Raw genomic sequence first — 12,748 nt, 5'->3', positions numbered from 1 at the left:
AGCAAAATCACCTTTAAGTTTTACTTTTACTCCTTACTTTTTGAGAACTAAAATGTTGCTTGCAAATTACGCTTTGCAGCCTATGTTTTATAATGGATTCCTATGGAATCCTCTTCTATTTATCAGGTATAAATGCAAGGCATATTCCATAGAGATCCTTCGGTTTTATGCCTGCGTGAAATCGCTTGCAGGTGTAAAACCGGGTGCTCTTCCAAAACAGAGGAATGCAAAGCAGATATGTCAACTCTGCTTTGCTGCCCTCCTTCACATAGGAAAGGCACGCACATGGGATGCAACACACCGTTAAAGCATACAGCCAAAATGCCTTGTGCTTACACTTTCTTCTAATGCTCCATTCTGTCAAAATGGGCCCCTATCTGCTTCCCGGTATGCAGGAACTACACCAGATGTAAGTTGTTATTTTTTTGTATTGAGCTATAATTTCACATTGATATATCTTTGTTTTCCTCGGCTCTCTTGTTTGATGTTCTGCAGTGGAGCATTGCATACTTGTAATCTGCTCGTAGGCACATGCAGAGGCAATTTGGCATGAACATGTTTCACTTTTGTATTCGTCATGGTTGACCTTGACATGCAGGCCAGTAGGCTGGATCCCTGCACTCATTCTAAGTCATCAAGTCAGGGGGCTCCTACAAATCTGCTATGATGGTTGTTTCCATTTACAGGTCCTGCTTCTGGTACACAGAGTCTGCAAAGCTTTGAGATTGTCCCATCTTGGAGTATATTAAAGAAGGGAAAGGGTGAATGAAGCCTATGTAGACTGTAGACCAACTCCCTTTTTGTTGACTGAAAATGGAAAGTTGAAAGGTCTTTTGTTCCAATTTGGAGCCGAGACTTTGCTGTCCAGTTTGCACTCCCTCATTTAAAGTAAGTACTTATTTTCTATGGGTATTTCAGATAATATGGCTTTATTTGTGTGGTAGGGACCTGGCCCTGAATGTTAATTTTTCACAATGTCCATTGTATCTCAACTCTTCTGGAGTTTACAGATGATAGGGATTTACAGCATAAATGGACATGAGGACTAAGCCTCCTTAGCAGGTTGCTGTTTGCAGGCTTCTATTTCGTTGACAAGCAAACGCTGACACACTGCATATTCCCCTCAATTTGGGGAGCACCCATCTTTTGATTTTGCGGGAAAGTCATTATTAAAGAACAAATTAGTAATTTTAGAGACTAGGACTTACTGTGCAGGTTCACTTTTCCTTCCCCAGGAGAAGCAATCAGCAATTGTTAACTCAGGATGTCAGATGTTGATGAACATGGAGCATCTTCACGCTAGTTGTTCGATTCCTGAGGGATCCTGCCACCTCCATTAGAAGTGGCGTAAGATTATGCAATTTATTGCTATGTACTATACACTGCAAATCTGGTGAAGCACTTATAAGGGAGACAGCATTTCCATCAAAGCACATATTTTTATTTTCAATCTTCAACTAATGAAGATGGCTGTTATTTGTATGCAGGCACTGGGGCCTTCTTATCTGGCAAAGTTATTTTCCGATGAGACCTAGGCCTTGTTTTTTGAGATGAGTGAATTATTGTTATATCACTTTTAAGAAAGCAACAGTGTTTTCTGTAACTTGTGATTCGTTTTCAATGGGCCTCATTATGAGCATGGCGGTAGCAGTGCCTGTATGGCATACACGGCTAACGCCATGCTTGCTACCGGCACCACCTCCCGCGATTGGGCAATGATCGGCCCATTACAAGATGAAGGGGCCGGTAATTGTCCATTCACGGGAGACGGTAATGCCAGGCTCACGATCCCCATTCTGCCCCATAGGGCACAATGGACATGGGGAGCATGGTTGCACCAGCACCGTTAATAACGGTCCCGGTGCAATCACAAGTTCTGCTCGCGGGTGCCGCTTTGCACGCCTGGTCTGACCAGGTGTGCAGAGCGGAACCCGTGAGCAGAACTTGTAATGTGGTGGCCCGGTATGAACCGTGCCGGTGGCTTACCAGCACTGTTAATACCGTGGCTGCCACTATTGTAATGAGGCCTAATGTCTTTTTTTGTCTTTTTTTTACTTCCATGGAAACCATATGTAAGATATTGCTGTGCACAATGTATCTTTGTTTAGAGAACTCAAATTTGTGGTACCTTTAGCCTATGTTTTGGTTTACGTGTCAGTCAGGATTTACAAGAATGTTTCTAAACAGAAATGTGGGTCAAGATGGCCTGTTTATTTCACAGCTATTTCTGTACGTTCTTCTCTATGTGGTCTCCAACTTCTACATAGTGATGTTATACGTTGGTTAGAAAACGGAACTAACCCATGGCCCGCAAGACTAGCCATAGAGCTTTGTTATGAGGCACAGATAGGTCACTGAACTGATTTAAGTGTGAATCATGTTCTGTTTAATAAGTGTAGTTTCAACCTGGAAACATTGAAATTGGATCAAACATGAACCTAAAATGGATCAGGTGGGCATGCACTCACTACCACATTAACTGCTAATGTGTTTCCAAACTAATTGAAAGTCAAATATTTGTTAGCTTTAAAAAATTGAATATAGAAACCTTGTAATGTGGTAAATTAATCATTAAATAAATGTTGAATTTAATTATTTCTCTGTTGACCTGTAAAGTGGAGTAACTGTTAGGAACTAGGCTTGATGAAATAGTCATGGGTAAGCCAATACATATACACATATTATAAATAATAATAAAATCTACAATCAGTGTAGCATTTGAAATGGCGGGCCAAACATTCCATAAAGCGCAATGTATTCCAACTAAATGAAAAGTACGATTTGGCCAGGTTAAAGTGGATCCTTGAATCTTAAAGCAAGAGCCTTTCATGGGTTAACTGAATTATGAAGGAACATATCTGCTCCTTTCCCATTAGAGCCGTTGGAGCTGCTCATTATATCTGAGTTAAAGTAAGAAATGTAAATAATGTTATTGATTTATATTTATTTAGGGATTATGACAGCAAAGTATTTTCCATTATTCAAATTGCAAAGAGACTTGCTGAAATAGTTAACTCAAGGTTCATCAGTTTAGATAGATAGTATAAGGCAGACAAAGAAGCAGCATCCAAGACTGCATCCCTCTACATGCCCTAACAGTTGTCACAACTCTGCTAATCTTTTAGGTCCTTATGTCAGTTTTGCCTCATGATAGGACCCGTTGTCTTATAAAGTGACCATTGTTGATGTGGCTGAACAGAAGTCCATCCCTCCTATTAACTCTCTCTGTTCAACTTTACCTAAGTCTGTATAGGCTTCATGCAGAGAGCACTGTGTAGCAAAGAGGTTGGGGGCACATATCTGCAAATGATGAGCGGTTTATGGCAGCTGGGTCAAATTAAACCACCAACAAAAGAGGTTTTAAATGTATTTTTAGTAGTCTAATGTATTTCATGTTGTTGCTCGCAATGTGATTGGGCCAAAGCTGTTGCCCCCTGTGTATCAATGTGTAAGACCGAGATTCTCCTCATCGGCACACAGGCTCCCTTCTTTCCTGTCACTCTCTGGCTGGTCTCTCTTGACCCTCTTCCTGCTCCCATCTGTGAGGCTAAAATCCTTGGTGTCATCTTTGACTCCACCCTCTCCTTCTCTCCTCATATCTCTGACATCTCTAAGAAGTCACACTACCAGCTGCACCTCCTCAGATGTGTTCTTCCTTTCCTCTCCTTCCTCCAGTAGCTCACTGTCTCCAGAGCTCCGGTTCTCTCTAGGCTGGACTACTGCAACAACCTCTTTCTAAATCTTCCTGCCTCTACTCTCTGCCCTCTCCAACTCATACAAAACAGGACTGCAAAACTTGTCCTTGTCCTCAAGCCTATCGATTGTATCTCTCCAGGACTGAAATCTCTGCACTGGCTCCCAGTGGCGGTGAGGATTAAGTTCAAGACCCTCTGCATTCTCCACAAGGCCTTCTGGGACTTGAAATATCAATACCTTAAACTCTCTCTTCCTAAATATCTCCCTTCTCGAGCTCTTCGCTCATCCATCTCCAACTCCCTCAGGGTCAGTTACTTCTCCAAGCAACACTTTGGTGGTAGATCTCTTTCTTCTGCTAGGGCCTCCCTCTGGAACAGCCTCCCTGTCTCTCTGAAACTTGAGGAGAACCATCTCTGGTTCCGGAAGCACCTCTAGATCTGCCTCTTTGCTTCTGCTTTCTCTCCTCCTCTGCCCTGCTGATCTCCTGGCTGAAACTGAAACTGCACAGGTTACCTGGCTACGCTCTGATCTTGGGCCCAGGTCACCTCCCCACCAGTTTCACTCCTGCACTGCCCCCCTGGCAACCCTTGCACTTGGGGACTGTTTCTGTATCCCTACAGCCCCCGACCTGCACTTGACAACTGATGTCTGCGCTTACCCTTGCACTTGTCACCAGCTGGCCGCACTTCTTTTTTATTGTCTTTATTTTTTTACTGTTTATCCTATGCACTAAACTGCACCATCCACTTCCCCCCGCACTTTGCCCTTCTCCCCTTCCCTGCACTTGTGCAATCTCAATGTCACCTGTCCTAGTAAGATCGTTGTCTCTGTCTTCCCTCTGTTCCCCTCCCTTGCCTCGTCGCGCCTTGAAACACTTGTGCATAGGCGCATTATAAATGCCACATCATATCATATCAATGCTGGACCAGTGCAAATTTGAAGCCCCTTGAGATCCAACACCACATTTTACTTCCCAGTCCATAGATATTCTTTTTTTATGCTATGTTTACCTTTTGACGTATACTTATCGTTGTGAATTTTATATTTTATTGTGTTTCTAATGTAATGAAAAGCAAAATGGGGATAATGCTTCATCCATAAACAGAAATGCTTCATTATGTCATCTCCTGATTTCAGTTTTGGGTTTGAGATGCAGGGTGGAGAGGACAAAGCCACTTATATGGATATGCCAATCTGCTACACTGTGCCTGGTAGTACCTGTTTCCGCTTGATGACTGTTCACACCATTTTACATATGGGATTTACTTTTGTGAGGGATGAAAAACATCAATAGGCCCTGATTTAGGAATCACACGTTGATGACTGTACTTACAGGGGCACTTGTGACACAAATAAAAGCTGCAGATTTGCCATGTCTTGTTTACCCCTACATCTACTATTGTGCCCCATTTAAGTAATCACATTCTTGACACAATCATACAGTTACCCATTTTGAGGATCGGTAAAGGAGTGTGTCTGCAACGTGTTTACCCAGCTGCATCTGTAACCATCCCTTTAAGCCGTTCAGTATTTGATTACTGCCCAAATATATGCTATCGCTGTAACCTCTTCGCTATGGTGACACCATTTTCCACCAACTTATGACTCTACCTGTATATGTAGCCCTCAGCCCACTGGGTGTAGCTTTGCAATCGATATGGCCATCGTGACTTATTTGTATGCCTATTTGTACACCTGAAGTAACCCTTCGCACCATTAAGTATGGGGTGACCAGACTGCGCACCTACCGTTATTTTGTGCTTTATGCTTATCTGTACACCTGAAGCAACACCCGTACCATGAGGCATAGCTTTGCCAGACAGTGCACCTACTCTCATTTTGTCTTTCCTGCATACCTTTAGACTTGAAGTAGCCCCCATACCATGAGGCGTGGCTTTGCCAGACTGTGCACCTACCGTTACTTTGTCCTTTATGCGTAATTGTACTCCTACAGTAGCCGCCATACCATAAGGCATGGCTCTGCCAGATTATGCTTACAAGATCCACCAGTATGTTGTAACCCTTTTGCGTGGTCTTGAACTTTGTAGAATGTCACTTTGCCTTTACTGTAACTAGTGTCTAGATGCCTGAGGGTTTTGTGTGATGCTATGAATGCGAAAATAAAATACAATAAAATAAATTGTGCATTGCCAATTGTGAGCTACTTCAGCTGGCACACCAGCAACTTTGGTTGTACAGGCAATGCCTAAATGCATCACCATAGAAATGAACACCAAGTTTAGAGAGCATTTTGGCACATGTATTTCTAATAGTGAAACCCAGCAATAGCTCCTCATTCTCATTATTTACCTCATGTGGACTGCCATTTAATATCACACCAGTGGGAAAGCACAGCCACATACAATGATAATTAAGCAACTGAACAGGTAAGTATTCTAGAGCTCTATAAACTGAAAATAGATTAACTGAAGTAGTTGTTCAGTACTATATGAAAAGAGACATGGGTGCCATGCATGGCAACCTTCCACAATTCAGAAGATAGACTCATGTTTTTTTTATAAACCAAACTGTTACTACTTTCCATATATTTTTCATAGCTGTTGCTATGGAACAGCAGTAGTAACAATAACATTATTTTACCTTCGGCATCAGTTTAGGCATCTGCACCAGATAACAGATGATTCACTGCATCCATATTGCCATATGGTGGCTAACGTTGATGCTGGTGTGAGATCCTTGGATCAAGGTCAGCAAGGGTGTAATCTACCATAACCAGTGGCAAGAATACACTTCTTCCTTGGTTCCTTTCTCTTACGCATATTCAGAACGTGATACCCCCTGAATATGTTGTACATTTGGTTATCTGTTAAGCTGTGCTTATCTGACCTAGACTCTGTGCTGTCAGAATTAAATCTTTTTTTTATGGCTCAGATACTGGCAGGATGCTGTTTCCTGCTTAACTGGCCAAGTAAAAAGTCCAAATCCTCATTTCATGTGTAGCGGGATAGTTCAGCACTTCTAAAAGAAATATCATTTAGCTGTTTGTATAGCCTCAACTTGTGCTTCAATTTTAACTCCATCCTCTCTTACTCGCTTACTTTCAAAGTGATTTCAAGTGATTTTCATCTGTGCATTATGTTTGGCTGGTATCCAGCAGAGTATTTATTTATATAACCATGAATTATCCTGACTCCACTGGCCATACCTCATGATCCAGGACGTCAATAAATAAAAGTGGATTGCTCACATGAAGATCTGGATGGTGACCAGGTGATAATTTGAGGACATACTGTAGATGACTGAGAAATTCTTCACGCTAGAATGATTGAAAAATATAGCATTCAGGAGATAAGTACACATTTTGACCAACCTTCACCTAAGCATCCAGTGAAAGAACACATGTGGTGATTTATCCAGAAAGGGTCCATGAGGCCTGATGCATTTAGAAGGCATAATGGAAACAGTCTTCTTTAAAGCAAACATAGTTATGGAGAGGTTGTTGCCATACGTAAGGTGGCATTAGATGAAGAAAACTCACCAATTTAATTTCAAGCAGCACAATGAACAGAGAACTGGTCTTCAGCAGCCTTGACAGGGGGAGCAGGAGCTCACTTGGTTCTTAACGTTCCCAAATCCCATAGAGATGATGGGGGAAAAACATAAGCGACAAGTGAAGAGTGTGCACAAGCAGAAGTCTTGAAGGAAATTTCAAAGTTTTGGTGCAAGGGAATAACCCTCGAAACATATGTAAGGATGATAACAAATATGAAGAGGCTGTTTCCCATGTCCACAATTGGTCATTGACTAGTACGTGAATTAACTGTATGATCTTCTTTTAAAGTTTTTACAATGATGTTGTGTTGTGTTATTTAGCTTTCATAGTGTGTCTGTCACCCAATTAATACAATTGAAAGTACATAATATACCATATTGTATCTGTTCATAATAAAATGCATTGTGAACCAGGAATACAAGTGCAGCACAGTACAATGTGTGCAGTTGTTAATCCATGAATTTACATGCTCTACCATGGAACTGAAGGAGAGGAGTGGTAAGGGAACTTCAGAGTTGGCATAGGGGAAGATTCATATCTGGCATTGAACCAGCCACTGGTCTCAGATTTAAGCAGAGTGGGATGTTTATGGTACAGTGGGAGGGCGGGCAAATGCCAGGACCAGCCAAGGGTCTGGTGAATTAAGTTGGACGTGTACAGGGGTAAAAGTGATGGTGCCAGAGGACAAGCCCATGGTTTGTGGGAGTAAAGGTGAGATAGGTAGGGAGGGACATAGTGGTGCTGGGTGACTGTGCACTAGGTTGAGGATTGTAGGCCTATCCACTGGCTTGCACCATTGCTCATTTTGTTCAAATGTAAGCAAATGCTTCAACAGTATCTGGGCCATAATGACCAAGCATTAATGACAGGTTTGAACATTTTGTTATATTTTATTAAAAATGTGTATATAGTGTGAACAAGGCAGCATGTGCACCAGAGCCCTGTTCAATATTTACAGATACAAAATACAAAATATTGTACTAGTAAAACAGTATTGCATTGTTTTGCCGACAGGAGTTTTTTCAAATGCATTTTTAATGAAAACATGTATTTGAAGGACCTCATTGAAATAAATAGGGGGTAAGGAGACAAAATGGGTAAGGAGGGAGTTAGTGAAGGGATAACATAATAGGAAAGGGGAGACCCCCAAATATAAGGAAAACAAATAATTCAATTAGTTTTTTCAACTACTTTGGAAAAAATCTTGCTGGCAAAAGGTTTGAACATTTTGTTATATTTTATTAAAAATGTGTATATAGTGTGAACAAGGCAGCATGTGCACCAGAGCCCTGTTCAATATTTACAGATACAAAATACAAAATATTATACTAGTAAAACAGTATTGCATTGTTTTGCCGACAGGAGTTTTTTCAAATGCATTTTTAATGAAAACATGTATTTGAAGGACCTCATTGAAATAAATAGGGGGTAAGGAGACAAAATGGGTAAGGAGGGAGTTAGTGAAGGGATAACATAATAGGAAAGGGGAGACCCCCAAATATAAGGAAAACAAATAATTCAATTAGTTTTTCCAACTACTTTGGAAAAAATCTTGCTGGCAAAGGGACAGAGCACCATTAAAACAAAGCACAGATAAGAACCAGAGTCATATAACAGATACAAAACATATAAATCAAGAAATATGCATTGTTCCAGTACCAAGATTTTAAGGTTTTACAAAACATAAAATATTCAGGGTTTGTTGTAACTCAGGAGGAAACGCATTACAACACTTTACACCTAAATCAGAGAAAGATTATTTCAGCGAAGCAGACTGTTTGACTCTATCTACTTCCAGGCATAAAGAGTCACCACTAGAGAGAACTCGGGCACCTACAGATATGTTTAGTTTATCAGTCAAATAAGAAGAGTCTGAAAATCAATTTAAGAAGAATTCTGAACTGAAAGTGAAAGCGATGAAGAACTTTTACAATAGGAACAATTGTTTATATTTAAATATTTTCCTGCCACCGGACTAAGGCATTAATTTGTTCTAAAAGCAGTCATAAATATACCTATGACCTTTGTACCTGTTCAGTGCCACTGTAGTGCTGCGGTCATAGATATAAGTAGAATGGTTATAGAAAAGGCACATATGTACTATACTTTTAGCAGGGTCATTTATGGAAGGGGGTCTGATTAGCAGACCTCCCCTTCACAAACAGAATTACCTGCAGCATTTTAAATGACTAAAAACAAAAGGCTATGCCACCCTCACCAGATGGCATTCTATCACATGCCCAATGTTGGGATGAACGTCACACATCCCACATGTGAGAGAAAATATAAGTTAAGAAAGCCCATAAAACACGAGTCTGAAACCACACCAATGACCAAAAGCCCAGACCCAAGCAAATCACTCTGTCATTGCCAGTATACGCCTTCACTGATAGGTAAACAGTAAACAGCAACACACATACATATATACTTAGAGTTCAGCTGTGTAGAAAGATAGTAGACACATCCAGCCAATAGGCACACATCTAGAATCAATGCAGTATAAACACACACACATGCAAGAGAGTAGGACCCAAGAGGTAGGGTACACTTTAGGTAATACATTGAGTATTTATTAGAAGTAGCACAAGATAGCAGATATAGAACATAAGTATAACTATTATCCTTTAGTTGTGAACACATGGAATAGACCACAAAATAGAGGTAGTTCGAAGGCCATCAAGATTTCGGTAGGCCTCAAAACCTCATGGATTATTCCATGCCATGAATGTATTTGGGTTCAGGTCACTCACAAGACATGCGCTGACAAGGCTAGCAGCCTTGAGCATGTTGTAAAGTGGTGTAAAAGCATGGTGTAAAGTCGTGGTGCAATTGGTCAAGAGTATGAGGTGATATTCCTTGCCAGGCACAGAACAAAAAAGACTGACTTAGTCAGATGTTGCCACCAAAAGCAGACCTCATGCAATTTTTTCAATTGTGTCCCAGTAGCGTTCTCACTTTGTCAAGTGCCTGATACGTTTGGTACATGGTTTTTCAACTCCCTTGGAGTTTAGCTGTGCTAACACTGGGCCAATTCAAAATGTACATGGAATTCCTGTCCACAACCCAGTATCTGTAAAACTGGGCCCTGCACAAACTATCTTTTAAGTTCTAAAAGGCTGTTTGGCAGGCAGGATTCTAGCTGACATACTTTGGAAAACTCTTGAATGGCAAGTCAGTCAAGGGTAGGGAAACAGTTTGCCCAGGGAAGGAGTGATGGAGATCAGGCGATAGTCTGCCAGAATAGAGGGGTTGACAGAAGGCTTTTTTAGTAGGGGGTGCAGAAGTGCTTGAGAAGGGAGGGAAAGTAGCCAATGGTGAAGGGGTGATTACAGAAATTGGTCAAGGGTGTACTGAGAGAACCAATGTTGTCCTTGGTGGTTACTGGAGGAGCAGCGGGTCACCTGTTTAGATGAGACGTTCATCGACCAGACTTGTCTGGAAACATCTTCAGGTGTTACAGAGAGAAGGAGAAAAGAAGGATAGGAGGGGGGCACCACGGTGGGCCTGAGAGGGGTTGGGGGAGAGAGAGGAGTGGTGGAGGATTGTGCAGACAAGATGTCCTGGGCTTTAGAGGTGAAACAAGAAGCCAGAGCCATGCAGAGGGCCTGGGTAGGTGTAGAGGAGGAGGATACTGCAGTAGGACTAGCCTGTGTTGTTAGAGGCCACAGAGATGCATGCGTGAATGTTAACCCATTTCTTAGAGTAGATGGAGAGTCTGTTTTGCCTTTGGAGCAGGCGGCAGGCAAGTTTGTCAGAGGGTGCACGCAAAGATACCCACTTCTGTTTGGCTACTCTGCACTTGCATTTCAGAGCAGCCAAATCAGTGTCATAACAAGAGTTGCACTATGTGGCAGACTTTAGGTGGATCCTCATAACAGGGGCAAGGATATCCAAAGTGTTAGTGATGGAGAGGTGGAGGCTGGAAAGGGCTGTGTCAGGATGGGAGTCAGCCGCAGGAGTAGGAGGAGGGGAGAAAGTGGAGGCAAAGGCGCTCACTGACACTCGATTCATAGGACGAATTACCGCAAAGGAAGGTGGCAGTGCTGGGTGAGCTTTTGACATAGGACAGGAAGTTTCAAGTGAGCAGAGAGTAGAAAGTGAGAGGAGTAGAGACAGGCTGAGAGAGGGGGATGCCTGAAGAGATTAGAGCATCCAAGGATGGTCCAAGGACAGAGGATGATATAAATGACATGGATGTACTGGTTGTCTAGTGGGACACAAGAAGGCAAGTCTTATCAACCACATGAAACTATCTTGCCAAACTGCAGAAAAAAAATAATTCTGTAATTTTTGTCTTTTGCAGTTCTTCTTCTCATGGCGTGCAGAGAATGATTTGCTTGGAAGTTTTGAAAACTTTGAACAAAAATGTTTTGCTAAAAACAAGCCTAATTAGATATCCAAAATGTGAGCAGTACTTGGAGTTACTGGAAAAAAGAACTACATCAAGAAGAACTTTTGGCAGCTGAATTTGAAAAAGAGACTCCCGAGAGCAGTGAAGATTCTGTACCAGGAAGCCAACATGCGCTTAGTGGGACAATTATTCAAACTGATGTTGGGCTTGCCATGGAAGAAGTAGAACATGCAATGCAACAAACTAAAATTTCAGATGCAATTTATGATAAAATAGTCAGCAACCTTAATATAGAGCAAAAAGAAGTTTATTGTAAAATCAAAGATAGCTTTTACACAGTTTACAACATGACAAGCATTAATGTTCTTGTGTCCAATGCAAACCTCTATTGATGTATGTCAATGGACATGCAGGAACAGGTACCTCTTTTTTTAATTCATGAATTAAGATTCATGATACAAAATGTAACTGATTGCTCTCTGTCATGAATTGTAACTGCTCCAACAGGTTTAGAAGCATTCAATGTAGGAGGTATTACTTTACAACAACTACTGATGCTACCAGTGGAGCATGATAATAATCCAGAGTATCAAAAACTTGTATCAAGTGCAGCACAAGAAGTAGGAAAGATTCTAAGGAAATGAAATACCTTGATTGCAGATGAAGTTAGTATGGTGTCTAACTTGATTCTAGTTTTCATTCGCTTGCAAATGCAAGAGGTTTTGAATACTGGCAAAGACATTTTGTTTGGAGGTAAACATGTTCTTGTTTTTGGAGCCTTGTTGCAATTAACTCCTGTGAAAGGTCAACCAGTTTTCAAACTGCTAACAATCAAAGGATAGTCAAACAACTATCGGGAGCATTGGACATTTTAACCTTTGTAATTGTTTTGAATTCCAGGAACTTACCCTTATTATGGGGCAATCTGCATACTTAGAGTAAGCAGAAACGCTTAATAAGATTCATATCAGTGTTCTTGAGGAAAATGTGAAAGCAGTCTTAAAGGGAAGACTGATTTGTAACATGTTCCATAGAGATCGCTGTCCGCCTGATGTCATGTTGACTCTTCAGGAAAGAAAGATTGGTTGTGTTGCTTTGATGTGCAAGAAACCCTCCGGTCTTATTAGAGATCTAAATAACTTTTATCTGCCCAACATGTTTAGTTCATGTTCTTTCCTATCTAAATC

This window comes from Ambystoma mexicanum, chromosome 12 (genome assembly GCF_040938575.1).
Source record: "Ambystoma mexicanum isolate Mex_15411 chromosome 12, UKY_AmexF1_1, whole genome shotgun sequence".
NCBI classification, from domain to species: domain Eukaryota; kingdom Metazoa; phylum Chordata; class Amphibia; order Caudata; family Ambystomatidae; genus Ambystoma; species Ambystoma mexicanum.
The sequence above is the reverse complement of the archived record's forward strand: the minus strand, read 5'-3'. Positions refer to the sequence as shown.